The 27517-nt window shown below is 39.1% G+C and overlaps 1 protein-coding gene across 15 annotated transcripts in view; it reads left to right on the top strand.

Moving 5' to 3' along the window:
• The window catches only part of ENOX1 (ecto-NOX disulfide-thiol exchanger 1), a 619252-nt gene that overhangs the window by 383419 nt on the left and 208316 nt on the right, over positions 1-27517 (top strand). The window contains exon 1 of one of the 15 annotated variants that reach the window (XM_032294773.1): positions 9095-9646. The exons of the other annotated variants lie outside the window; for them this stretch is intronic. The gene's annotated coding sequence lies outside the window, so the exon portion shown is untranslated. Of the gene's footprint in view, positions 1-9094; positions 9647-27517 lie in introns of those variants that run through there. 15 annotated transcript variants of the gene reach the window in all.

A 27517-nucleotide genomic window follows, 5' to 3' on the forward strand; every position in this document is an offset into this window, starting at 1 on the left:
GTAAAGATTTCTGTTATTTCACCAAGTTTCCCCAGCTGCCTAACTAAAATATCCAGAGAGCAAAAGTTACCTTACTCGCCTCACCTCCTGCTTCTCAGAAAATGTGCAATTCTAGAGTAAGCCAAAACCTTAATAATTCATTATTTTTTCTTGTGATTTTTGAGACCTCTGACATTTTAACTGTGACCAATTTATGATTTTCCCAGCAACTTGCCATGAAAAGAATTACAGCCCTACTTGTTACACAAGATTTGCCGTATCTGCTCCAAATTGTTTTTTCTATCTCCTGTATTAGCCAATTGCTTGAACTGTTTTTGAGCCTTTCAGGGTCTTTCAGGGCTTGCCTTCATCATTTACACAGCCTGATAATTTAACTGCACTTTGCTTTGTTCTCAGGGCTGCCAGCCAACTACATTTCTTGACCCAATCTCAGAGTCAGTTTCTGTTGTGTTTGATTAGTGTTTATGTATTTTATTCCAGTCTTTTTTCTGTGTATTTCAATCATATTGAATATAACATTTTCTATTATGCGTTTTTAACTTCTTATCCTAAACTATTTTTCCATTGTATTCTTTTATATTAAAAATTTAAAAACAATCCATCAAAGAAGTCTTCCCAGATTACCTAACAATTCTATTTACATTTAGCCTGTATTCATTTTTTCACTGGTACTAGCCAAGTTTCTTTAAAGAACTTAGCCTCTCTGAGCATGCAAAAACATTTTGCCTTTTCTATAAAATGGGGATCATATCTATTTCATGGAACTGTTGTAAGATTTAAATGGGATAATTTATATAACCGCCATATGGTAAGCATACATTAAAAATTCTTCTTACTCCTTTGTTCTTATTCCTTCCTTCCTCCTTTTTCCTTTTTTAAAGCAAAGAATACATTTTTGCTTTAAAACATTTCAATGAACATTTTTATGCATGGGACTTTTAGCTGTTAGAATTATTTCCACTGGATAGACTCGTACATGTGGAACTAGTAGGCCAAAAGAAATGAGCATTTTCAAGTTTCTTGTTAAGTACTGGTCAATTAATTCCCAAAATATACATATGGATTTCACATTTACTAATTTGATATGCAAAAATGGCATCCTATTATTTTATTTAAAATTATTTTATAACTACCCTTGTTTATTTTTTTACCCTTTATTTTCTATTCATATGTTATCTTTTATAAGTAATTCTCACACTGTATCCATTTATCAGATAGGGTTCTTGATAATTTTTGGGGGGGTTTATATTTGGGCATTTGTTAAACATTTTAATACTCAGACTTCATATTTCCTAAAAATATCTTGTCCATGTTTTGACTCCTAATGTTGGTTCTTTTTTATGGTTTTTATATTTAATTTTTCATTTATGAGTTTTTTATTCCATTTCTAAATACAAAAGGTTAGCCCACTCTGGAAGTTGTTGTATTCCCTATTTACCATGCCCCCATTGACTTAATTCTGCCTTTTTTTGGAAATTAAGTTCTTAAGCATATTTGCCTGTTTCTGAAGTATCTATTCTGTACTACTGATTTATCAGTAGTTTTATTCCAAGACCACATTGTTTCAGTTCTTATAGTTCTATGGTATGTTTACATAACGTAAATGCCCTTTTTACTGTACCTGGTGTGCAGCACTATTGTTTCTTTTCCACGTAGCAACAGAGCCTGGGATGCCACTGCTTGCTCAGTTGCCATGCTGACCACCTCTGGAGTTCTTCCCTGTGAATGCAGAATGTTAGAGGTAGCATTTAATGTTTCAGAAGGGACTTAAAGATTATTTAGTGTAACCTTCCTTCTAAGGAATCCTCTTTAAAACATTTCTGACAGGATTATGGAGAGGCTGGATTTTATGAGTACTTGGCTTTCTCCCAAAGTTTCTGATATTTCTAAATGGCCAACCACTCTTCCCATATTTGTTAAAATTAAACTGACACTAAATCCCTTTCCTCACTGCTTTTTCAATTTATTGAGAGATTAAAATTATCAGCAAAGGAAGGCGTAAAATTTTTATATCCTCTGATTTTATCAAAAGAATTTCCTAGGAAATCAAATCTCTCATTACTGTCATAGCATACCTTTCAGACATGCTGTGCTGTGGTATACTTCCACAGTGACGCCTCTTCCATTTCCCTCCCCTTTCATCATCATCATGATTCTGCTCCCACCTTTATGAACTTCGCTGTTTACCTTCTTCATAGGAAGTGCAGCTCAAGATCATTACATTGAATTTGTTCCTTATATTCAAAATATACCATTATACTCTTATACCCCAATCCTAAATCCCGTACTCCAAAGTCCTGGCTGCTCTGTGAGATGATATTTGCCTCCATTATTGTTTCCTGTTTGTTTTATTCCCCATACTTTGTTTTTGTTTTGTGAAGTTTTTTTGTTGCCGTTGATTTGTTTTTGTTGTCCGTACTTTGTGCATTGGTGTAGATCTAGGTTTTTAAAACTGGTCTCTTGGAACATTTGTGTTCCGCTGTTGTTGTTAGGTAGGTTGGGTGGCACATAAATATATATACCTAGGTGGCCTAACAATGGTGGCAAACTCTGGGTTAAACACAGGTAAATTGCTTTCTTTGGGGTTTTTCCAAAGCCTTTACTGTGCTAATAATGTACAGTAAGTAGTTCTGAAAGACTGGGACCTACTATGTAGAATTCCCGAACTTAATTTAGCCTTTAAAAAACACTTGCATTAGGACAAATACCTAATGCATGTGGGGCTTAAAACCCAGATGACAGGTTGATAGGTACAGCAAACCACCATGGCGCATGTATACCTATGTAACAAACCTGCTCATTCTGCACATGTATCCCGAAACCTAAAGTAAAATTTAAAAATAAATTAATTAAAAAACCTGTAAGCCTCTCATGAGATGCTAGAATATTCACTGTGGAGATCCTTCTCCACTACCATCCATCCTTCTATGCCTCATATGATAACCTCTGCATGATCTAGTGTACAATTTTGTTTGTTTATGTTTGTGCTGAACAGTGTCACTCCCTAATCTCAAATTTCAAAACAACTCTCTTCTGGTCAGGTGTTACCTGAAACCTTCTTCTCAGTTTTCTGTGGCACATGTTGTCCCTTTCCAGGAGGCCCCACCTCTGGTGTCACAAGCTGAAATCTAGAATATCAGATCCCAAGCTGGCACCTCTTGTGTGACCAGCTGCTCTCTTCCTGTATACCCTAATTTCTTTTCCAAAGTTATAATTATCAACTGGAAGCAGAGCTGAAAAGCAGGAGCTGAGTACCCAGGTTTTAAATTTTTTGCCCAGGCCTGCTTAGGAACTAGTAGTGCTTTCTGGATATTCTCTGGCCATGATATAACTAACACCTTGCTTTTCTCTAAATTTTTTGAAATCTCCTTTCCTAATGTCAGTGATCTTCCTTTAGCCATTATTACCTCTGGGGTGATGTACATCTTTTACTCTAAGTGTCTTAGCATGCCATTTGTGGTATTTTAAACACATGTTCCAAAAGGACATCACACTTCCCAGTTAACTACATAGAGCCACATCCTTTATCAGTGACTAATTTGGAGCCAACAAAAGACTTCTTTACACTTGAAGGTTCTATCAGCACCCTTAATTGTTCCATGGCTCATACCTTGCTGTTCCTTTTTTGGAAGCTCTGGGTTCACAATCACTACTTCTGTTTCCTGCCATTCTGAGAAGAACTTAGCTTTCTATCTAATGGAAGGCTAAGATAGGTTACAATTCCTTCTCTGTCCCCTTCACTACCCTCTCCCATTCACTACTGTTTCCACTCATTTTCATTCTTCTCTGCTTCCTCAGAGTACTTTTTTCTAATTTCCTTCTTGGGTTGTTTAATCCTCACAGGAACACCTTTATCCTCTTTAATATGCCCAGATATGAAGAGGGATTTGTTAAATCCTTTCATCTCCTCAAGCATCACTCTTTTAACTGAGATTTACTGAGCCAGATGTTCTGCTAAATACTGGAAATACAGAACACAGACCTTACTGTCATGCTTTAGAGTGGTGGGAGAATCAGAAAAGAGTAAATACACAAATACAAATCAACACGATAAGTGGTTATGCTACTCATAGATAAAGGGTGCTATAGAATGTCACTGAAGAGAGTTAAGCAGGGGAGTAGCAAGATCAGAGCATGTTTGTAAGCCCTATAAAGGACTGATGGGGGTGTGGAAAGGTTGGCAACCAGATAGGAGATACCCAGATAAGAGATAGTGATGGCAGTAATGCCAGTGATTATCCTGGCAGTAGAGATGGAGTGATCTGAAGGGACTCATGAGACATTTAATTGTAGAAACCACAGGAATGGGTGACTAAGACCACATGGAAGGTAAGGAGAGTGAAGAATCAACAGTGACTCATAGGCTTCTAGACTGGCTAACTGGGTTAACCATAGAGCTGTTTGCTTTAAAGAGAAGGTGGGAAAGGCTGAAAGAGAAGGGTGGGCAAGACGGCTAGTTTCCTTTTGGATATGTTGAGTTTGAGGAACCTGTTGAAAGAAAGCCTGTGATGAGCAGGGAGATTTATGGGCCTGGCATGCAGGAAGGCAGGCCGGATGGAGATGTGGCTTTGGTGGCCATAGCATAGGGATGGTTGTTGATGCCCTGGGGACTGTAACACCCAGACACATTTCTGCTGTGAAATTAGGAAGAGGCGCTCAGATCCTCTGTCAGGTGTCAGCCTAACCTGCAGCCAGGTCTCCAGATTCCTCTCTTGTGTTCCACTACATTCCCACTGTTGCAAGCCTCGAAGACTTGAAATGAGAGAAGTGGTTGGAGATAAAAAATAGAATCTCGAAATCTGCCTGAAACTGTCTCTTCAGCTTATGAATACACTCAGAACTGTCTGTTGATAAACCATCCCACATGCTCAATTTTAAAATGAAAATAATACTCATACCAGCAAAGTTTCTTTCTTTAGTCCCTTCAGATATTAAGGGTAACATTCTCTGACACAGGCATGGTGAAGTGATGCAGATAGCCTGGTGGGTAGCAGTGGGGCTTTCTAAAGGACAATGCTCAGAGTTCTGTTTTGTCTTTGTTTTCCATCTTGTTGAAAGATTTCTCACTATCAAGTGTCAGAAAACAAACAGGCCCTTGACTTATGCTTCACAATTTATGTACCTGAGTTCATGTACTTGTGACAATTCTGTTACATTCTGTGTAGTTACTTACCCTTAATCCCCCAGACATTAGGACAGTACATATTTATTTACTCACCACGATATTACAGCATTTTTTACAAGGCATTAGAGGAACAGCAGCTGGCATGACCGACTGGTGATGCTCTTATGGAGAACATGTATCTCTAAAGGAGATGTTATCAAATAATTGTACAAATGCCTAATTATAACTGTGGGGTGTTATAAAGAGAAATTGGGAGTGTAACTTTGCTTGCAGGTATTAGAGGAGCTTCAGAAAAGGTTTCTCTAAAGAAGTAATATTCAGACTAAAACCTGAAGGATAAATTAGACTTATCCAGGTAGCAAGACAGAAGAGCAGGACAAAGTGGGGAATTTGAAAAGATGAGAAAGTTCTAAAAGCATAAAATGTCCTTTTCAAAGACCTGAGATGAAAGGAGCTTAGCCCCTTCAAATAAGAGAAAAGTGGGTGTATGTGGACCAGAGGTGGTGATCGGGACGGAGTGGGATTGGCAGGTTGATGCTTACCACAAATCTGGAGGGATAGTCTGGGGCCAGACCGTGCCTTCCAAAGCTTGGAATAGAGATTTTTATCTGAAGCGCAAACTGCTGAAAAGTTTTAAGCACAGAAGTGACCTCTGACTCGTGTTTTTTGTTTCTTTATTTCTCTTAACAAAAAAGTATCTGACATGTTTTACAGAGACTACATTGAAGAATGGCAAGAGGGGAGGCTGGGTTTATCTAGAAGGCTGCTGTCCAAAAAGGGGTGGCAGAGGTAGATGGCCCAGATATATCCATTGGGACTGGAATATGGAGCATCTACCATGTGCAGGCACTGCCATAGGTGCTAGGATACACATGCTCTCCTGGAACTTACATTCTAGTGCTGAGCTGATGCGTGTGTCTTTAGTGTTTCTTTTGTTTCTTTCTTCTTCTTCTTCTTTTTTTTTTTTTGAGACATGATTTCACTCTGTCAGCCAGGCCAGAGTGCAATGGCATGATCACAGCTCACTACAGCTTCAACTCCTCAGGCTCAGGAGATTCTCTACCTCAGCTTCTTGAGTAGCTGGAACCACAGGTGTGTGCCACCTAATTGTTTATATTTTTAGTAAGATGGGAATTCACACCGTGTTGCCTAGACTGGGCTCCAACTCCTGGGCTTCATCAAGCAATCTGCCCGACTCGGCCTCCCAAAGTGGTGGGATTACAGGTGTGAGCCACTGCACCCAGCTTGTCTACAATATTTCTAGAGATAAGAGAATGTGTAAAATCTGTTTCCAAAAGATTTGCTTGGGCCTATCCCATGTACTATATAAGGTAATTAACATTACTTAAAGCAAATCAAGGATTGTTCTCAAATAACTCTCCACAAACGACAAAAGCTTATATCCTTGTTGGCTAGAGAGGTTACAAATGTCTTGTTAAAAGCTTAATATAATGTAGTCATTTGAAATATAGTCATTTTTCTATTCCATATAATGAATAAGATAAATTTACTTGCTTAGTACTAGATCAACCTCTTCTGAATTATTAATGGAAAAATCTTTTCATTCTGTGTATACTACAACAAATACATATATATGTAAATTTTATTCTAGTTTGTACCTCTCGATTAGCTTAATCTTTATTTGCCCTGTTGTACTCTGGTATATGTACTACTCATTAGCCTTTTGAAGTATACGGGCCACATTCTTACTCACTAGACTATAACTAGAGAAAAAAATTTTTTGGGGGGGCTGGGGACAGAGTCTCACTCTGTCGTCCAGGCTGGAGTGCCTTGGCATGCTCTCGGCTCACTGCAACTTTCCCCTCCCAGGTTCAAGCAATTCTTCTGCTTCAGTCTCCCAAGTAGCTGGGATTACAGGCACCTGCTGCCACGTGCAGCTAAGTTTTGTATTTTTAGTAGAAGCGGGGGTTTTACCCTGTTGGCCAGGCTGGTCTTGAACTCCTGACCTCCCAAAGTGCTGGGATTATAGGCGTAAGTTACCACACCTGGCCAATATTTTTAAATAATTGCATGTATATTTACATATGTACATGTATTAAATATATACTATATAATTATTATGTGTGTATACATCACAAACACATACATTCCCTAATTTTCTTGATTTCCTCTGGAGTAGAGAAGCTTCAGTATCTTTAACAGTACCATGAGCTGAGGGAAAATATTTGCATTCCACACTAGGAAACTGTATCCTCTGCTCAGAGTGGACATTCTAATTCAGCAGAGAATAGGAAGAAAAGCCAGAAAATTAAATTCCCATATTAAAATTAGTTTGAGTGTTCCTATCCTGATATAAGTGTGTGTGTGTATATATATATATGTGTGTGTGTGTGTGTGTGTGTGTGTTTGCATGCATGTAAATTATTGTATATTGGATTTTTGCTTTGGGTTAATGTCAAAGTCTTTTATTTGTAACTATGAATTAATTGCATAGGTGACTTCTTTTCCATATCCATTGTTTGCTTTTATTTCCTTTTATTATTCTGCAGCCTGCCTTATAGTTTACTATGTGTTACATACTGCGTTCTTGAATTGTAAGCACATGTCATTTATGTGCTTATATAATTATTCTATCATCTGTCTAAATAGACATGCTGGACTTCTATGGGAAAGGGCTATAGCTAATCATCTTTGTATTTTCTCTATCATTAAAGCTGGGTTCTTGGTAACTGTATAGTTGAATGAATATGTAATTTGATTCCTTTATGTAAATAATTACATAAAATGCATAATACCTGGAAAAGCCACTTTTATACTTGGTCCTTAGCCTATCTAAAATATAGATTTTATGTCTTCAATCAGTTAGAGATGAAGAGTAACTATGACCTCCAGCCCCATTATTGACATCCATGATTTATTTTTCTCATAAGTGAGCATTATATTTTCAATTCCTTCTTTTTTAAAAATGTGTCTTTCCTGTCTTTCCTTATCATGCTTATGCTTTCATCTACCTTCTTGCACAGATGGAGTATGTTTATGATAGCTGTTTTAGTGTACTTATCTACTGATTCTATTATCTGTGACATTTCTGAATCTCTTTCTTAATTGATTTTTCTCCTTATGATAGGTCTTATTTTTCTGTTTCTTTACATGCCTACTAATTTATTATTGGTTGTAAATTTTATGTTGTCAGGTGCTGGATTTTTTTCTTTTCCTTTCCTTGTCTTCCTTAAGTTTTTTTTTTTTTTTTTTTTTTTTTTGAGATGCAGTCAAGTTCCTTGGAAACAGTTTGATTCTCTCAAGGCTTTGATTTTATACTTGGGTTAATGGATCTAACCAGCCTTTAGACTGAAGATAATTTAGTCCCATTTCTGAGGCAAAAAGCTTCTGGGAACTATTTGCCCTTATATTGCAAGGTTTCTTCTCTCTGGCTCTCAGGAACTTGAGCTACTCCCTGTCCTTTGTGAGCTTCAGAAAGGTTCCATCTGTGTCTTCTGCCCCAGCCTAGGCACTTCCCTCTTATCCTCTCCTGATCAACATGCAGCCACAGACTCTGAGGGGACTTCTGAAGGTCTCCAAAGCTCTCACGCTGTCTCACTGTCTGTCTGTCTCTCTCTCTCTCTCTTCCTCCCTCTCTCTCTAATGTATGTATTTCCTAGGGATTTAACAAGTAAACATCTTGCATCATTGAATCCTCTGCTAGCTAAATATTATTAAGCCCATTTTATATATGAGGGACCTAAGTTTAGGTGATGTGAATTAACAACCAAGGTTTCTCAGCTGGAAGAAGCAGTGCTGGAACTGATAACCAGATCTGTCTGCCTAAACTATTTCCGCTGTATGAGGATTTGGGGGCAAATGATTAAAGCAAAAACTCCTATGTTTTTTGCCTTAGATTAACTCTATCTTTATACTTTTGTTTTTTAAAATAAATACCTTGGGTGGAAATACATCATTGGTGGCTGGGGTTGGGGGAATCATAGAGATTTCTTTGTATTATATTGAAATTTTAAAAATTTCAATTATTTAATTTTTATGCATATCACTTTTTGTTGTGCTTGAATGCTAAAGATTTCCATTTCAAACCTGGGTCCAGTGATCTAGATATCATACTAAAGTTCAACCAGGAACAACTTAGTAATGTAAAGTAGACTTCTATGAATAACACCATGGCAGTCATGCATTTAGGTTTATGACAATAACCGAAAAGTGATAATCAGTATGGGAGAGAATATATACACTGCAGTCTGAAAGCAAGTAAAACTCTCTCAAGGAAAAAAGAAACTTGGAGTTTTTAATGATTAACACAGATGAGATGGACTTGAGTCAACCTACGTGCATCCTGCATGGGAAGTCCAGAATGCAGAGCAGGTGGGATTGCTGATTTGGTAACTCAGGTGGAGGGAGTTCCTGGCTAATGGGTTTTACTTCTTATAAACGGACAGGCAAGGTCAGCTGCTGAGGATAAGTGGGCTGATAAGAAAGGGGAAGTTGGAAGAGAAGGGAGAACTCTCGAAGGTTTCGCTGGGGGAGAGACAGGAAGCTGACCAGGAAAATATGGTAAGCTGTCTGAACACTGTTTTGAGAACTCTGCATGGTTTTCTCCAGCACTGTTGTGTCTTCCCAGCAGGCAGGCACAGAAAAGGAAGGTGGGCTTTATCCAAGGTTGGATTTAACAGGTGGCGTGAATGAAAAGACAGCGCACGAAGAAGGCATGAGCATTTTCGGGAGAGTAATTTCAGAGCTGGACTACCCAATCCTACAAGAGTGGGTGTAGAGCCATGAAAAAAGGGGTGGGCTGATGGAGCGAGAAAGTGGAGGGGTGGCTGGTTGGGCACAGCTGAGGATGACAAGCAGAGGGTTGGAAAGGTGAGAATGTGCAAGGACAGAGGGGCATTAGCCCATTACAGCAGAAGGTGGGGATCCTTTCTGTGGTCTTTTCAGGAGAAAAAATATTTCCTTCCCCATTGCGGAACTGTCTCTGCAAGAGGCAGATGGTGGTTTTAGAGCCTGAGATCTTAGGTTTGAATCCAGGCTTGTTCCCTTAGCTTTGTAACCTTGGGCAAGTTAGTTCACTTCTCTGAGTCTGTCTGTCTATAAAGAAGGAGATAACCATCAGTGAATTGTTGCCATTTCTGGAATCAGTAAAGTATGGTACATATTATAGGGATCAGATGTGTTAGTTTGAGTTACCCTCATTGGAGAGCAGATTAGGAAGGCCTGGGGAAGGGGAGAAGCGTGACCTTGGATGACTTACTGTTTTAAGGGAAAGGAAAGAGAAGGCTTGGCCTCTGATGTCTCCTATTTGAGGAGAAGTGACAACCATTCTCTGCAAGTCACGTGGAGGCACCCACACACACCCAGTGCATACCCACAAATCATAGCTCTGTGACACTGTAGCTAACCCTCAGACAAAGCTAGGGTTAGGGTTGCTGACCCCCACACAGTAAAAAAACTTACATATAAGTTTTGACTTCCCCAAGACTTAACTACCAATAGCCTGATGTTGACCAAAAGCCTTATAATAACGTAAACAATTAACACATATTTTATATTTATGTGTATTATATACTATATTCTTACTGTAAAGTAAGCTAGAAGAAAAAGAAAATGTTAAGAAATGATAAAGAAAGGGCTGGGCCCAGTGGCTCACGCCTACAATCCCAGCACTTTGGGAGGCTGAGACAGGCAGATTGCTTGAACCCTGGAGTTTGAGACCAGCCTGGCCAACGTAGTGGTAAAACCCTGTCTCTATTTTAAAAATACAAAAAATTAGTGGGGCATGGTGGCACACACCTGTAGTTCCGGCTAACAGGAGGCTGAAGCAGCTGAATTGCTTGAGCCTGGGAGATCAAGGCTGCAGTAAGACATGATGATGCCACTGTACTCCAGCCTGGTGACAAAGACCCTGTCTCAAAAAATTAAGGAAGGGGAAATACATTTACTATTCATCAAGTGGAAGTGGATCATCATCAAAGTCTCCATGCTCCTTGTCTTCATGTTGGGTAGGCTGAGGAGGAGGCAGAAAAGTTAGGGCTGGTCTTGCTGTCTCAGAGGTGCCAGAGGTAGAAGGGGAGGCAAGAGAGGTAGGCACACGAAGTATCACTTTTATTGAAAAAAATCAGTGATAAGTGGACCTTCAAAGTCAAACCCATATTGTTCAATAGTGAATTATATTAGAGTATTTTCTACAAGCCATCTGTTTCAGCATTCTCTTGACAGTAGATTTCTGAGCCTATTTTAGACCTTCTATCTGGAAACTGCAACTAAAGTTTGAGTCCTTGAAGCACCCCAGGTGGAGTGCTGGTGGAGAAACAAACAGTACCTCATTTGGCCTTGGAATGGGTAGGGAAGCTTGTCTGATGCTACATTTCTGTGGTCTTACTTACAATGTAATTTTACAACTAAAAATTTTAAAAATAAAAGTAGCTTAGCTGTAAAGTACCTAAAAGTTAGTTGCATATACAAATTAAAACTCATGTATTGAGTACCTACTATGCTCAAGCACTGTGCTGTGATCCGAATGTTTGCATACCCCCAAATTTGTGTGTTGAAATCCTAACCCCCAAGGTGATGATATTACAACATGGGGACTTTGGGTGATAATTAAGTCATAAAGGCAGAGACTTTATGAATGAGATCAGTGCCCTTTTAAATGAGACCCAAGAGAGCTCCCTCACTGCTTCCAGCATGTGAAGATGAAATGAGAAGAGGCCATCTATAAACCAGAAAGTGGGCCCTCACCAGACAGCAAATCTTCCAAGTGCCTTGGTCTTGGACTTTCTAGCCTCTAAAACATAAGCCTCTGTTGTTTATAAGCTACCCAGTCTCCCATAGACTAAGATGCACAGTATATAATCTCATTTAATTGGTTATTATCTTGAAAAAAGATGTTTTGGGCATCAAAACAAACAAGATTGAACTGTAAAAAACTATATTTTCCTCCTTAACAGGGACATTATCTTGCTATCATAGAAGATATAATTTTGACCTTGAGGGTTTACTTCTGAAAGTTTATGCCTATAGGGTGGAAGGACCCTTTTTCTTAAAGGGGAAGGAAAACTGTGGTAGTCTTAAGGTTCAGTAAGGGCGTCTTTAAAGAAATATTCCTCAGTTCACTGGATGGGCCCCTTGTGACCTCTGTCAGTTAATGCATCCTAGCCATTTATTCCATCTCAGCAGGAAAAATAAGCCTCAATACCCTAATGTGAGGTGACTCCAGTCTCCATGGGGACCCTGTGCACAGAGTGAATCACTGCTGATGAGGTTCTAACCAGAGACGTTTTCATGAACTGTGCAATCACTCAAAAATGTTCATTTTATGCTTTCAAGACTTAGTGGCCTCCTCTTGGAAACCATGTATTTGAGAACATCTTTTTGAATTTGTTCATCCCCAGCTGTGAGAAAATACTGCCTAGTCATGGGTAGGAAAAAGGCAATTTAGAAAAATAATAGAGGAAAACGATGATTTCATCCTTGTCTGAATTTTCTATGTCATCTTTACTGGGGCTTCACCAGGAGAGGGGCAGGCCAGAGATTCTTCAGGGGTATCAGAAGGAGCCCAGTGTGCAGCAGGCCTCCCCCAACAAAGAGGACTGGAAAGGGCATGAAAGTGCAGGAAAGGCCACTCAGTACAGCAAGGGGAAAGCATGGGGCCGTGGGCCCCGGAGAGGTGGTGTTACCCCTACCCTGCTGTCACACGGTGGCAAAGTGGCTGCGGGCAACTTGCACAGATTTCAAGGGCCTTGCAGTGCCCAGCTGTCAAAGGCGGGTATTTAGGCTCCAATAAAGCTCTGATTTTCTAAGACTTAGAGGGAAAATCTTAAAAATCAAGAACATAAGACATTAATATACACAATGTTAAAATGACTAACATCCAAGCAACGTGATCACTTCTTAACAGGAATTACAGGAAGAGTATCTCCTAATAATTAAGGTAGTCTTGGCCCAGCAGGGTGGCTCACACCTGTAATCCTAGCACTTTAGGAGTCTGAGGCGGGCGGATCACATGAGATCAGGAGTTCAAGACCAGCCTGGCCAACATGGTGAAACCCCATCTCTACTAAAAACACAAAAAATTAGCTGAGCGTGGTGGCACACACCTGTAATCCCAGCTACTCAGGAGGCTGAGACAGGAGAATTGCTTGAACCCGGGAGGCGGAGGTTGCAGTTAGCCGAGATGGCACCATTGCACTCCAGTCTGGGCAACAAGAGCAAAACTCTGTCTCAAAAAAAAAACAAAAAAAAAATTAAGGTAATTTTTTTGGTGGAGTTGGTGTTTTTGTTTGTGTATCTGGTCTTTAATGGATGCAGAGAACTCCTGAAGAATCAGTCACACCCAGAGCCATGTGAGTGATGTTGGAGAATCATTGTAAGGAACTCAAATCTTGCTAGGCTTTGAAGAAACAAGTGGCAAGAGAAGGAAGGACATTTTCCTGCCAGTTTCTGGGCTTTTGATTTAGCAGTGGCATCTGCTGAGTAACTGGTATCAGAGGACAGACGTGAAAATTAATAGTAATTTAGATGATAGAGATTGGATGGTCTCAGTTCAAGCAATCTTAGAAAAAGAGCGGCACAAGTAGAGATATTCTTGTCAGTAAAAGGTAACCAGGGTACACGCTATCTGAAATCTCAAATAAGTGGCCATTGTTTGTTTTTATTTGTAATTGTTTTCATCATGGCTCTATCTGATCTCTGAATGTACAGTTCTATAAAGAAACTTTGTGAAAATATAAGCAGGAAAGAACAAGAAATAGATATTTTCTCACCTGCATCCCCTTGGCAAACCTCTTGCTGTTCCTGAGTCCATTGCAACCTGGGTGGGATGGGCTTCTTCTCAGAATAAGTAAACGAAGTATTCTGCTTTAAACAGCTTCCTGCTGACCTCCATGCTTGTAGATAAGGCCATGTTTCTTCTGATCACATTAATGAGAACGAAAACAAAATCGGGGCAAAAATAAGCATGGATAATTAAGAATGTGTTGTGATATGGTGTCCACTATACAGGAAGATGATCTCACCAACTCAGTGTTAGTGGAAATCATAAGATTTGAGAGTTGGAAAGGGCTTCAGATAGTAATATCTCATGCTGGTTTTGTTTTGTTTTGTTTGTTTTGTTTGAAGGCAAAGTCTCACTCTGGTGCCCAGGCTGGAGTGCAGTGGTATATTCTTTGTTCACTGCAGTCTCGACCTCCCACGCTCAAGCCATCCAAGTGATCCTCCCACCTCAGTCTCCTGAGTAGCTGGGACTACAAATGCACACCATCACACTTGACTAATTTTTATATTTTTAGTAAAGATGGGATTTCACCATGTTGCTCAGGCTGGTCTTGAACTCCTGAGCTCAAGTGATCTACCTGCCTAGGCCTCCCAAAGTTCAGGATTATAGGTGTGAGCCTCTGTGCCCAGCCCTGGAGACAATATTTCATTTAAACCTTAGTGATCTGCCCCACAGTAGCGAAAGTGTCATGCTATTCCCATGCTCATGGCATCAGAGGGCCTTCTTGCTGCCGAGGTAGGATGTGTGCTCACATCACACCATAGCACTCCAAGTAGCCAATACCAGTTCATACGTGAAGAAATCTATCTGCTAATCTTTCTGCTAACACTGATCTGATCCAGCCCTTGCATTTTTTTTTTTTCTCGTAAAGGTTTTATTATGTGGGGATGGGAGGGATTAGTGCTTCTTAGCAGCCACTTTCCTCATGGAGGCCATGACCAGAATGTTGCTCAGCTCCTCTCTCTTCCTCCTCCTTACCCTTTTCTTGATGAATTAGATGGCCTGTTTGTTTTTGGAGACCTGTGGCAGTTCCATGGCAGGTTGCATGGGGCAAAGCCACACACCTCTCAGATCATGTCTCCCATGAACTTGGTGTATTTGGTGGGATGTCCATGCCAGTGGCTGTGCCTCGGCTTGCTTGTGTTCTTAGTCACCTTGTGGCCCTTGTTTGAGGCCCAGGTCCCTGGATTAATGCAGAGCCATGGCTGCTGCTCATCAGTGACTGCCAGAGCACTTTCATGTTATGGACAAGGAGACAGAGGTCTGGAGATTGTCTTGTTTAGTTCTACAGAACAATGTGTCTTGACCGGTTTCTCTACTTTTGATAGATTTGAGAGAAATACTCCAGGCACTCTTGCCTATTCCTTTCCTTGCCTGATGAAGAATGTGCTAAGTTGGGGATGGCATTGAATTTTCACTCTGTGAAATTGGCTAGTCATACAAGAGCAGCCTAACCTTGGGCTTATCAAGAGGGGACTTAATTTTTCATTCATTCTCTGTAAGAATTTTGTAGATATTAAAAGAAAAGCCTGTTTATACTGCACAAGTGTATTAGTTCATTATGTATTGCTGTAAAAGCATCCCTAAGACTAGGTAATTTATAAAGAAAAGATGTTCATTTGGCTCATAGTTCTTCAGGCTATATACAAGCATAGCCCTTGCATCTGCTAGGCTTGTGGTGAGGCCTCAGGAAGCTTATAATCATAGTGGAAAGCAGTAGATGTGCCACATTGCAAGAGAGGGAGCAAGAGAGAGAGGAGGTGGTACCAAGATCTTTTAAGGAACCAACTCTCCTGCGAATAACAGTGAGAACTCACTCATTACCATGGGAAGGGTACCAAGGCATCCATGAGGGATCAACTCCCATGACCCAAACACCTCCCACTAGGTCCCACCTCCAACACTGGAGATCACATTTCAACATGAGATTTGGAAGGCACATGCATCCAAACTATATCAATAAGGCAACTGAGATATGGATCAAATTAATGAACCATAGTCACTTCTTTACATTCATAGAGTCTCAGTTATTCTTTGTTTCATTTTTAATTCTTATAACTTTCTTTGTGCTGGAAGACCATACTTATTCATTTGTCCTCTCTTTATACTGTATCTATTTGCCCATTCACCCACCCATCCATTGGCCCATCCATCTATCCATCCATCCACCTATCATCAGTCCATCCATCCATCCATCTGTCTAATCTGTGTGTTCTGCTTACTGATGAGCCTCTTAATGGAAAGAACTATATTTTATCCGTCTTTGTGTTTCTTATGCCTCCCAGAGCCATTCTTGTTATGCCTTGGTATTCAATAAATATGTATTGAATAAAAAAATCTTTAGCCTGTGATTTCTAGCCCCTTTTACCCAATCTATTTTATTAGAATAGTACAAACCATTTGCTCACTTTCTTTCTAATTTGAAAAGAAGAAATTAAAAAATACCTTTCTTAAAAGCTTGTGAATGTCTTTTATCAGGTCTTAGGCCTAAATGCCCATAGCAGGTACCTCTGAGAATACTTAAGTTTCTTGGAATCACTTGTACTTCCAGCCAAAGGACTGAAGTACTATTGTGTTTTGGCAGAAAATGAACTCCCTTCTGACAGCAATTAAGAAATACAATGCTTCACTTTATTTTCTCTTATTATTGATCATCCTCCTTTTTATATGAATTATTTCTAATGACTAATATAAAATAGTAGAAATGCCCACAGAGCTGTGCCTGGTTCTGCCTCAGACTTTTTGATACTGACTTATAATTGTCAGGATAGGGACCCATCCCACTCCAGCAGCCTCACACCAGTTTCTCGTGGCTGAACACAGAGAAAAGAACACAGCAAATAACTTTTTTATAGTGGAAACCAAGGGAGATACGAATTTTTATTTTTTCCTTTTTATAAAATTTATTTTATTATACTTTAAGTTCTGGGTAACGTGCAGAACATGCAGGTTTGTTACATAGGTATACACGTGCCATGGTGGTTTGCTGCATCCATCAACCCGTCATCTACATTAGGTATTTCTCCTAATGCTATCCCTCCCTATCTCCACATCCCCTGCTATCCCTCCCTAAGCCCCTCACTTGTTGACAGGCCTGGTGTGGGATGTTCCACTCCCTGTGTCCATGTGTTCTCATTGTTCAACTCCCGCTTATGTGTGAAAACATGGGGTGTTTGGTTTTCTGCTCTTGTGTCAGTTTGCTCAGAATAATGGTTTCCCAGCATTATCCATGTCCCTGCAAAGGACATGAACTCATCTTTTTTTATGGCTACGTAGTATTCCATGGTGTATATGTGCTACATTTTCTTTATCCAGCCTATCACTGATGGGCATTTGGGTTGGTTCTAAGTCTTTGCTATTGTAAACAGTGCCACAATAAATAACATGTGCATGTGTCTTTACAATAGAATGATTTATAATCCTTTGGATATATACCCAATAATGGTATTCCTGGGCCAAATGGTATTTCTAGTTCCAGATCCTTAAGTAATCTCCACACTGTCTTCCACAATGGCTGAACTAATTTACACTCCCACCAACAGTGCAAAAGTGTTCCTATTTCTCAACATCCTCTCCAGCATCTGTTGTCTCCTGATTTTTTGATGATGGCCATTCTAACTGGCATGAGATGGTATCTCAATGTGGTTTTGATTTGCATTTCTCTAACAACCAATGAATATGAGCTTTTCTCATATGCTTGTTGGCTGCATAAATGTCTTCTATTGAGAAGTGTCTGTTCATATCCTTTGCCCACTTCTTGTTGGGGTTTTTCTTTTCTTGTAAATTTGTTTAAGTTCTCTGTAGATTCTGGATATTAGCCCTTTGTCAGATGGGTAGATTGCAAATTTTTTGCCCATTCTGTTGGTTTCTGCTGCACTCTATTGACAGTTTCTTGTGCTGTGCAGAAGCTCTTTAATTAGACCCCATTTGTCTATTTTGACTTTCGTTGCCATTGCTTTTGGTGTTTTAGTCATGAAACCCTTGCCCATGCCTATGTCCTGGATGATATTACCAAGGTTTTCTTCTAGGGTTTTTATGGTGTTAGGCCTTATGTTTAAATCTTTAATCCATCTGGAGTTAATTTTTTTATAAGGTGTAAGGAAGGTATCCAGTTTCAGCTTTCTGCATATGGCTAGCCAGTTTTCCCAACACTATTTGTTGAATAGGGAATCCTTTCCCCTTTGCTTGTTTTTGTCAAGTTTGTCAAAGGTTTGTCAAAGATCATATGGCCGTAGATGCGTGGCATTATTTCTGAGGCCTCTGTTCTATTCCATTGGTCTATATCTCTGTTTTGGTATCAGTACCATGCTGTTTTGATTACTGTAGCCATGTAGTAATAGTTTGAAGCCAGGTAGCATTATACCTTCAGCTTTGTTTTTTTGCTTAGGATTGCCTTGGCTATGCAGGCTTTTTTTTTTTTTTTTTTCCATATGAAGTTTAAGGTGGTTTTTTTTCCAATTCTATGAAGAAAGTCAATGGTAGCTTGATGGGGATAACATTGAATCTATAAATTACTTTGGGCAGTGGCCATTTTCATGACACTGATTCTTCCTAACCGTGAGCATGGAATGTTTTTCCATCTGTTTGTGTCCTCTCTTATTTTCTTGAGCAGTGGTTTGTAGTTCTTCTTAAAGAGGTCCTTCACATCCCTTGTTAGTTTTATTCCTAGGCATTTTCTTCTCTTTGTAGCAATTGTGAATGGAAGATCACTCATGATTTGACTCTATTACTGGTGTATAGGAATGTTTGTGAGTTTTGCACATTGATTTTTGTATCCTGAGATTTGCCGAAGTTGCTTATCAGTTTCAGGAGATTCTGGGCTGAGGTGATGGGGTCTCCTAAATATACAATCATGTTGTCTACAAATAGAGACAATTTGACTTCCTCTTTTCCTAATTGAATATCCTTTATTTCTTTTTCTTGCCTGATTGCCCTGGCCAGAACTTCCAATACAATGTTGAGTAGGAGTGGTGAGAGAGGGCATCCTTGTCTTGTGCCAGTTTTCAAAGGGAATGCTTCCAGCTTTTGCGATATTGGCTGTGGGTTTGTCATAAATAGCTTTTATTATTTTTAGATTTGTTTTATTGATACCTAGTTTATTGAGAGTTTTTAGCATAAAGGGCTGTTGAATTTTGTTGAAGGCCTTCTCTGCATCTACTGAGATAATCATATGATTTTTGTCTTTGCTTCTGTTTATGTGATGGATTACATTTATAGATTTGCCTATGTTGAACCAGCCTTGCCTCCCAGGGACAAAGCCGACTGGGTCGTTATGGATAAGCTTCTTGATGTGCTGTTGGATTTGGTTTGCCAGTATTTTATTGAGGATTTTTGCATTGATGTTCATCATGAATATTGGCCTGAAATTTTCTTTTTTGTTGTGTCTCTGCCAGGTTTTGGTATCAGGATGATGTTGGTCTCATAAAATGAGTTAGAATTCCCTCTTTTTTATTGTTTGGAATAGTTTCAGAAGGAATGGTACCAGCTCCTCTTTGTATCTCTGGTGGAATTCGGCTGTGAACCCGTCTTATCCTGGACTGTTTTTTTGGTTGGTAGACTATTAATTGCTGCCTCCATTTCAGACATTGTTATTGGTCTATTTAGGGATTCAATTTCTTCCCAGCTTAGTCTTGGGAGGGTGTAAGTGTCCAAGAATTTATCCATTTCTTCTGGATTTACTGGTCTGTTTGCATAGAGGTGCTCATAGTATTCTCTGATGGTAGTTTGTATTTCTGTGGGATCAGTGGTGATATCCCCTTTATCATTTTTTATTGCATCTATTTTATTCTTCTCTCTTTTCTTTATTAGCTTGGCTAGTGATCTATTTTGTTGATCTTTTCAAAATACCAGCTCCTGGATTCACTGATTTTTTTTTTTTTTTTTAAGGGCGTTTTTGCATCTCTTTCAGTTTTGCTCTGATCTTAGTTATTTCTTGTCTTCTTCTGGCTTTTGAATTTGTTTGATCTTGTTCCTCTAGTTCTTTTAATTGTGACGTTAGGAGGTCAATTTTAGATCTTTCCTCATTTCTCTTGTGGACATTTAGTACTATAAAATTCCCTCTACACACTGCTTTAAATGTGTCCCAGAGATTCTGGTACATTGTGTCTTCATTCTCATTGGTTTTGAAGAACATCTTTATTTCTGCCTTCATTTCATTATTTATCCAGGTATCATTCAGGAGCAGGTTGTTCAGTTTCCATGTAGTTGTGCGGTTTTGAATGGGTTTCTTAATCCTGAGTTCTAATTTGATTGCACTGTGGTCTGAGAGACTGTTTGTTGTGATTTCCGTTCTTTGCATTTGCTGAGGAGTGTTTTACTTACAATTATGTGGTCAATTTTAGAATAAGTGTGATGTGATGCTGAGAAGAATGTATATTCTGTGGATTTGGGGTGTAGAGTTCTGTAGATGTCTATTATGTCTGCTTGGTCCAGATCTGAGTTCAAGTCCTGGATATCCTTGTTAATTTTCTGTCTCATTGATCTGTCTAATATTGACAATGGGGTGTTAAAGTCTCCCACCATTATTGTGTGGGAGTCTAAGTCTCTTTGTAGGTCATTAAGCACTTGCTTTATGTATCTGGGTGCATATATATTTAGGATGGTTATCTCTTCTTGTTGCATTGATCCCTTTACCATTATATAATGCCCTTGTTTGTCTCTTCTGGTCTTTGTTGGTTTAAAGTCTGTTTTATCAGAGACTTTAAAGATTGAAACCCCTGCTTTTTTTTGCTCTCCATTTGCTTGGTAAATCTTCCTCCATCCCTTCATTTTGAGACTGTGTGTGTCTTTGCATGTGAGACGGGTCTCCTGAATACAGCACAGCAATGGATATTGATTCTTTATCCAGTTTGCTAGTCTGTGTCTTCTAATTAGTTAATATTGTTATTACATTTAAGGATAATATTGTTATGCATGAATTTGATCCTGCCATGTTGATGCTAGCTGGTCGTTTTGCCCATTAGTTAATGTAGTTTCTTCATAGTGTTGATGGTCTTTACAGTTTGGTATGTTTTTGCAGTGGCTGGTACTGGTTGTTCCTTTCCATGTTTAGTGCTTTCTTCAGGAGCTCTTGTAAGGCAGTCCTGGTGGTGACAAAATCTCTCAGCAGTTGCTTGTCTGTAAAGAATTTTATTTCTTCTTCGCTTATGAAGCTTAGTTTGGCTGGATATGAAATTCTGGGTTGAAAGTTCTTTTTTTTAAGGATGTTGAATATTGGCCCCCCACTCTCTTCTGATTTGTAGGGTTTCTGCCGAGAGATCTGCTGTGAGTCTGATGGGCTTCCCTTTGTGGGTAACCCAACCTTTTTTCTGGCTGCCCTTAACATTTTCTCCTTCATTTCAACCCTGGTGAATCTGACAATTACTTGGTGTTGCTCTTCTTGAGAAATATGTTTGTGGTGGTCTCTGTATTTCTTGAATTTGTACGTTTGCCTGCCTCGCTAGGTTGGGGAAGTTCTCCTGGATAATGTCCTGAAGAGTGTTTTCCAACTTGGTTTCCTTCTCCCTGTCACATTTAGATACATTGATCAAATGTAGATTTGGTCTTTTCATGTAATCCTGTGTTTCTTGGAGGCTTTGTTGATTTCTTTTCACTCTTTTTATCTCTAATCTTGCCTTCTTGCTTTATTTCATTGAGTTGATCTTCAGTCTCTGATATTCTTTCTTCTGCTTGATTGATTCGGCTATTGAAACTTGTATATATATGCTTCACGAAGCTCTTGTGCTATGTTTTTTAGTTCCATCAAGTTGTTGATGTTCTTCTCTACACAGTTATTCTAGTTAGCATTTCATCTAACCTTTTTTCAAGGTTATTATCTTCCTTGCATTGGCTTAGAACGTGCTCCTTTAGCTCAAAGAAGTTAGTTATTACCCACCTTCTGAAGCCTGCTTCTGTCAATATCTTTCAGCAAAGACATTTCTTCAGAATATTTCTAGGGAGAATCATTCATTTTATGCTTTGAATGGAAAAAAAATCATAAGGAAATCAGTAGCTTTTAAAGAAAAACATATTAATAGTTTAAATGTGTATGTATAAATGAAACAAAAATATGTAGAAAATGTTGAAACTAAAATTTTATTTTCAAGGAAAAAAATGGATTTTTGAATTAATATTACGTTCCTCCTCCCCTAATTTTAGGGATTCATACTAGTTTTTTGTTTGTTTTGAGAGGGAGTTTAGCTCTTGTTGCCCAGGGTAGATTGCAATGGCATGATCTCAGCTCACTGCAACCTGCACGTCCTGGGTTCAGGCAATTCTCCTGCCACAGCTTCCTGTGTAGCTGGGACAATAAGCACCCACCACCATGCCTGGCTAACTTTTTTTTCTTTTTGTATTTTTAGTAGAGATGAGGTTTCACCATGTTGGGCAGGCTGGTCTTGAACTTTTGACCTCGGGATCCACCCGCCTCAGACTCCCAAAGTGCTGGGATTACATGCGTGAGCCACTGCGCACGACCTCATACTAGTTTTAATGTCAGTTTAGCAGTATCCCTCCTTCACTCCCTTATTTGTTAACTACCTTTTATTGTGAATACCTAAAATTATTCCTGCTGTCATGGAGCTCATATTCTGATTGTGGAGACAGATAGTAAACAAGTAAATCAATTAATGAACATATCATTAGAAATGATAATGATTACTGCAAAGGAAATAATACGAGGCTGCAGTAATAGATCATAAAGGGGAAACTTACCATGGATCTTCAAGTAACCATGAACAATGTCTTTTTGAAGACAAAATTTAAGATGAGATTCTGAAGTATGAGAAGGAGCCGGCTCTGGAAAGCAGGGAAGGAAGAGCATAGAAGAGGACCCCACAGGCAGGAGCTTGACTCACTTGAAGTCCTGGACAACCAGCTTGGTGGTTTAGATGGAAATGGTTATGTGAAGAACTCAAGGTGGTTGTTAAAGGGCCTGCAGGTCCTGGGAAAGAGTTTGAACTTAATTATAAAATTAATTGATTGAAGATGATTTATTTATTCATTCATTCCCTGAAACAGAGGGATTCTATGATTGAATTTAATGTTAAAAGAGAATGGATTTGGGAGGTGGAGTAGGAATGGAAGCAAGAGAATCAGTTAAGAGACCACACCTGTGCAGGTCCCAGATGAGTACGGCTTTGACTCGAGGTGTGATAGTGAAGTTGGAGGGTTAAGGACAAATCCCGATAAGTTCTGAGGTAGAGGACTTAGGATTTTGTGATGGATTAGATGACACGGGAGTGAGAGAGAAAGAATCAAGATGAATGCCAAGTTTCTAGCTTAGGCAACTGGATAAATGGAATTTATGAAGTGAGAAACACAGGAGGAACAAATAGAGGGAGAAATCATGCACTCAGATTGGTACCTCCCAGGTTGGAGCCCCTGTGGGAAATGTAAGTGGTGATACTGAGTAGAGACAGGGACATATGCGTCTAGAGTAAGAGATCGGTGGACCAGAGATAATCACATCCAGAGGGATCTGTGTTCATCAGCATGCCTGGCACCATCGGCATGAGGGAAATGGCATAAAGAGAATAGGGGGAATCGGAGTAGGCTTTGAAAACTTCCAGCAGTTATAATTTAGGAAGAAGGTGATAAGCCAGTAAAGGGGGTTGAGAGGAAATAAGTAGTCAGAAAATTAGAAGAAAAACAGTAGTATGCAACATCATGGGATCCAAGTCACACATTCAGCCAAGTAGTAGCCGGCATGATTGATTTCTTCTGAGGGGCAAAGTAAAAAGACTGCCATGGGGGGCTGGGGTCATTGGTGACCTTCGCAAGGGCCATCTTGGTGGAGTTGTGAGGATAGAAGGCAGGTCGGCAGGCTAAAGGTTGAACAGAATCATAAGGAGTGGGTGAAATGGTACCTAGAGAGGTCTTGCCAAAAGCCAGAAGAGCTGGACAAAGAAAAGGGATTCATAGTAGCCAGTGCCTTCAGATAGTAATGGATGTACTAGTTTTCATTTTGTTTTTAAATTGGGCCTTCTTCAAAATGAAAAAAACAAAAAAAGAAAGGGAGGGAGGGGAAAGAAAGGGAGAAGTAAATGAAAGAAAGTAACGAGAAATGAAAAAAAACTAGAAACCTTCTTTAGACAACTCATTGAAGTTACTTGTCTGGAAGTCAGGCAGATGGATTGGGAGGTAACTTCAGGGGGAAACGGCAGTGAGACAGGATGAAGATAATTAGGATATGACGGTACACCTTTAGACATGGTTTGAGTAGGAAGAAGTATTTGATTCAGGGCTTAATATAAAAAATAAAGTCCTAGAGAAGAAAGAGTCCCAACTCCTTGATTTGGGTAAAGATTTTCCAGTTCTTAATATAAATGGTGAAACTGAGACATAGAAAAGTGGAGAATCCTTGGTCTAGGATTAGGTATTATCATAAGCCACCAAGAGGGAGCATTTTTAAACTCAAAATGCGTTATTGGCTGACACAGTCTTGTACTTGCCAAAAATTTTGTAAACTAATTGAATTTTTGCAGGCATTCTCTTTGATAAATAATTAAACAAGTATCATATGTGTCCACTGAAAGTTATTATTGGACCCAGCCATCTGGTGCAATACCACTTCTCCCTTTTGAGTAATCTCTCCCCCTGAAGAATAAGTTTACATGTCTAAAGCTCATTTATAGGCCATGATTTCATATCTTTGTGCTGTAACTCATTCTAAATATTTACTTTGGCTAATTAATTGATTATTGTGAAACCAACTGAAGGCTACATGGCTTTTAGAAATGATGAGAATGATGATTTCTCCTGCTGTGAAATAATGCCTCACCTCCCCCATTCAAATGTGCTCTCCAAGTATATACAATACATGTAGATGACCTCTCATAATCCTTACTTCCTTTTCAGTATTCACACTGTATCTTATATTTGCACGTAAGTTATTTTTATTTGTTCTTTCATACAAGCTAGGTCAGAAGACCAACAAATTACTTTTTTCTCCCCTTCTCCCTCTCTGCCCAGTGTAGTAGAAGCAGTGTTATTATCCCCAGGGAAGAATAGGAGAGCCATTGTTTCTTTAGACCCTACTGCCTTGGCTCCATGAAATGGGATTGTATGTCTAAACAAAGAGATATTTTCACATAAACAAGATGACTGTATTTAGCCTTGTGAAATTCCAACCAGTTGCGTCATGATTTTTCAGGCATTTGAACTTAGGGCTAGAGAGAGTTAAATTCCTTTACCTCTTTGACCTTCAGTTTCCTCGTTAGAAAATGGGACTATGAATAATATATATCTATCTTTCTTTCAAAGATCATATGTATTGTGAATGATGTAATTTTTAAAAAAGGAAATAAGGAGATGCTTTGGACTCAGTAAAACCCTCGACATGGATTAAGTATTTTAACTATTGATCCCTTCTCAGCGTTTCTGGAGCTGATTCAGAGGAATGCATATTTAAAATTTTGATATTTCCAAAATTGCCCTGTATAAAATTTAAACCCATTTTACACTCACACCAATAGGGGATATTTAAAATAATTTTAACTTTTACTAATTCCATGGGCGAATGATATCACACATCTATTTCCATTACTTTGATGACTCTGTTGGTAATCTTTGAGCTGCTCCCAGTTTTTCAATAGTATCAATAACTCTGCAACTAGTATCTTTGACTTTTTATTTCCCATTCGGACTATTTCCTTAAGGTCAATTGCCAGGTCAACAGATGACTTGGTCATTTAGTTACTCTTGAGACATCACAAAATTACTTCCAAAAGAGGTTTTCTGGTTGTATTCTTATCAGCAGAGACACTTGGATGTTTGCTTTTTGGTATCCCTGCTAAATCTGGGTGTAATTAAAATTACTTTTGTTATTTAGTAAGTTAAGTTTGTCAATTTAGTAAAAGATGCTGCCATCTTATTGCCCAAGAACTATCGCTTTAAGGGCCTCCTAATGATACCACAGCCAGATGGAAGCTTGGCAGTGGCACCAGTGGTTTGTTTTCTGTTCTTTTCACCTGCTAGTTAATAATTAGGCAGTATTTCTAGACTCACAGTTGGATCAGATTGAACTGCTCTTATTCAGCTGTTAATGATTCAGAGATACCTTCTCCTGCCTTTCCACCTATCAAAATCCTACCAGCTCCTCCAAGGGCAGCCTCAAGTCCCTCTTTATTCTCTAATAGCCTTCCTTGGTGCTCTGGCTAATTTCAGAGATGCTCTTTCCTACATACCCCAAGGCAGTTATTGCTCTTACCATAGGACTGGACCCTGGCCTGTAGTCAATGTGTTCCCATTGTTTGCTCTGCTGATAAGATTTTGTAAATGGATACACTCCACATCCCAGGTGGTCTTAATGTCATGCCTCTTCTCTTTAGTAGGTTTCACTCTTTATGAGCAGAGACACTTCCTAGTACAGTGCTAGCCACACATAGGTGCATAATTAATACTGTCAGTCATATTGGACTGAGTTCTTCATCAAACATTTTACCCCAAAGAGTAATGGAGTACAAAGAAACACTGTATTCTCCCCTCACAAGTCATTTTTACAATCTGAACAGACAAACCAAGTTTATTAGTATAGCGGCTTCACGTATTATTGTTTTCACATTGTTCTAATTTGTATTTTTTTAATTTAATTTTTTTATTTTTATTTTACTTTAGGTACATACTATATTTGGCATTTCTCCCCATGTTATCCCTCCCCACCCTCTCCAACCCCCACTGTTTCTCCCCTACCCACCCAACTGTCCCCAGTGTGTGATGCTCCTCTCCCTGAGTCCACATGTTCTCATTGTTCAACACCCACCTATGAGTGAGAACATGCCGTGTTTGGCTTTCTGTTCTTGTGTCAGTTTGCTGAGAATGATGGTTTCCAGATTCATCCAAGTTCCTACAAAGGACACGAACTCATCATTTTTTATGGCCGCATAGAATTCCGTGTTGTATATGTACCACATTTTCTTTGTCCAGCCTATCATTGATGTGCATTTGGGTTGGTTCCAGGTTTTTGCTGTTGTACACAGGGCTGCAATGATCTTTATAGTTAGGTATCTTTCCCTAATGGTCTTTTCCTGTTTAGTGTTCTGGTGTATTCCACTGAGCAAGATAAACTTCTCTTCAAACAAAATATCTTAAGCATCCTCATCCAATGGGTTGAGTTTCTTTCTATTTAGATCACATCTCTTAAGTGACACCAATCCGCTTAATTCTGGCAGGCTTCATTGTTGTTATTGACTCTAATGTTAGCATTTTCCAACCCTGCTATTTTCAGAATATACCTGTTCATGTCATTCATGTATCTTTTATTAGTAACCTCTGGTTTCATTGACATACTGAGCTTCTCCAGCTGGGGAAAAGCTTCCACCCACCTATGGTTAACTTTGCCTCAGCAGCCTAAAGTACTTCCAAACATTAATATTCAATTTTACCTCCTATACTGTGATTTCTGTGCCACTGATTCTCTGGTAGGGATTCTTGTCAAATGTTTAAAAGCACCACAATGTGTATGTCTGTGTAGGTTTTCATATATATATATCTATAAATGTTTATATATGTGCACATTTATATATTTATGTTTGTATGCACATGTGTGTGCAAGTGTATGTTTATGTATCTCCTCTAGCAATCAGAATAAAATTCAAACTACTTAGAGATTTTTAAACCTTTCTTTTTCAAGTTACAACACTTTTAAATGACTGTTCAAGCAGAAAGTCAATAGG

This window comes from Sapajus apella, unplaced genomic scaffold (assembly GCF_009761245.1).
Source record: "Sapajus apella isolate SASKATOON/1434 unplaced genomic scaffold, GSC_monkey_1.0 scaffold32, whole genome shotgun sequence".
NCBI classification, from domain to species: Eukaryota; Metazoa; Chordata; class Mammalia; order Primates; family Cebidae; genus Sapajus; species Sapajus apella.